Raw genomic sequence first — 1,990 nt, forward strand, 5'->3', positions numbered from 1 at the left:
TAATTTCCTCACTGTGCCCTTTTCTTTAAACCTGTATAGCTTCTCCAGAAGGTAGATGACTCAGACACTTAGAGTATTTTTTCCGGTACTGTTGTATCAGCAAACTTTTCTGCAGTTCTTTGACACCAGTGTTTTAAAACGAGTTAGGCGAATATGTATTTCTGCTGGGGCAAAAACATTCTTCTTTAAACTGCACACATCCACGCTGCCTGCGAAAACATGGCTTCTTGCTAAGAGATGCTTGCGCCACGAACTGAAAACTAACAATTAAGAAGGACATTCACATTACACCCTACAGCATCCGTCTTTTGCCTGTGGAGAAAAACTGCGTTGTGCCATATGGCCTCTTTATGTTGCTGGGACTGTTTAGTCTCCGGAGAAGTCGCACGATGAACAGCCACGCAGAATTACCGCGCTCGTCGAAATCTTTGTTTCGTGAGCAATGCGCTCTGGTGCGGGAAGTATACGCTGCCCTGGAAGAGCCACCTAGCTGGCTCTCCTATCTGGATGCATGTGTGTGCCTCCCAGATATTTGATGTTTTGGAAGGAAGGGTCATGCAGGGGAATGGTGGCCTGGTGTTTTGTGGCGTAAGCATGCTCAGGTTTTTCTTTTCGGCACTATTTCCGTGCATTAAAGAAAAAAAGCGGGTGTAGCTCAGATGGTGGAGCACTCGCTTAGCTTGCGAGAGGTACTGGGACTGACACCCAGCGCATCCACGTTGTGTTTTTCTTTCTATACATTTTTTGCTTTGTTGATCATTGCTGAGATTTGTGTCAGTAATTGTCTTTCTTTGATTCTGTATAAAAAAGCTGCCGACCTTGCTATTCTTTCAGTGCAGTTTTTTTGAGAAAGCATTTTTTATTTGAAAATCTTGTAAGATTGAGTAAATTTAGTATTGACTACCGTGGTCGTACATGGCCTACAGCTATATTCAGATGTTTACTTGTTACCTGACTGGAATGTCGTCCAGCTGAACACCTAGGTGGTAGGGATGACAGGGGTCGGGAAGAAATAAAACGAGAAGTACTTCAGTGTCTATTACCATGTCGCATGGCCGGGCGAGTGTTAGCGAGAAGGCTGCAAGGATGGAGGGGGCGCATAATACAACCGTGGTTCTTGGTACCCCGACTTAGAAGACCGACGCACACAATGAGTGGCTGAATGGTTATGGCGCTCAGCTGGTCACCTGAAAAGCGCGAGTTCGATCCCGGCCGCGACGGTCACATTACGATGGGGACGAAATTCTAGAGGCCCGTGTAGTCTGTGTTGTCACAGCACGTTAAAGAACCCCAGGCAGTCGAAATTTTCCGAAGCCCTCCAACTACGCTCATCATTATAGTCTGAGTCGCATTGTACGTTACATCTCACAAAAGCGAACAACCACTACAGAACCGGTAAGGGAAAAAAAAACAAACGCAAGGCACCGGCGAGATTCGAACTCACAATGTCCTGTTTACTAGACAGGCGCATTAACCAACTAAGCCACGGCGCCTACGGTAGGCCGCGCCACTTCTGTAATATTTGAGGACTATCGCTGAAAGATCTGAGGTTCTTTTTTTTAAGTTCTAGGTTCTTTTTTTTAAGAATAAGAACAAAAAGGTAGCCTACTTCAGACGCAGTCGTTGGCAACACTGCAGCTCTCCATGCATACTAATTTTTTGAAGCGAACGAAGCGCGAAAGAAACTAGAATGAGATTTCCTACGACAAGGTCATCTCCAATGGGAACAATGCACTACGAATGTCTGCTATGGGCGGCACGTAGCAGGCTAGATGCAGTCGTGCCACGTCGCGGAGTGACTCTTCAACTGCGGAAGAGACCGGTTTGAGTTCTCGAGAGCGTTGGTATGAGACGCTGCGTAGACGACGTGCCGAGGAAACGAGGATTCGCAATTGAACTAGGGTCAACCAGAACTAAACCACATCCAATTTTTCTTTCCACGACTCGCTGCGTTTTCCTTAACTTAAGCTGAACCCTTTTCGTTAGCCTC

General features: G+C 46.4%; 1 non-coding gene across 1 annotated transcript; it reads right to left on the bottom strand.

Moving 5' to 3' along the window:
• Window positions 1-1,419: 1,419 nt before the first annotated feature.
• TRNAT-AGU (transfer RNA threonine (anticodon AGU)) lies at window positions 1,420-1,493 on the bottom strand. The gene has a single exon. It is a non-coding gene; the product is annotated as a tRNA-Thr (tRNA).
• Window positions 1,494-1,990: the final 497 nt, after the last annotated feature.

The sequence above is a fragment of the Amblyomma americanum genome, chromosome 9, assembly GCF_052857255.1.
Source record: "Amblyomma americanum isolate KBUSLIRL-KWMA chromosome 9, ASM5285725v1, whole genome shotgun sequence".
NCBI classification, from domain to species: domain Eukaryota; kingdom Metazoa; phylum Arthropoda; class Arachnida; order Ixodida; family Ixodidae; genus Amblyomma; species Amblyomma americanum.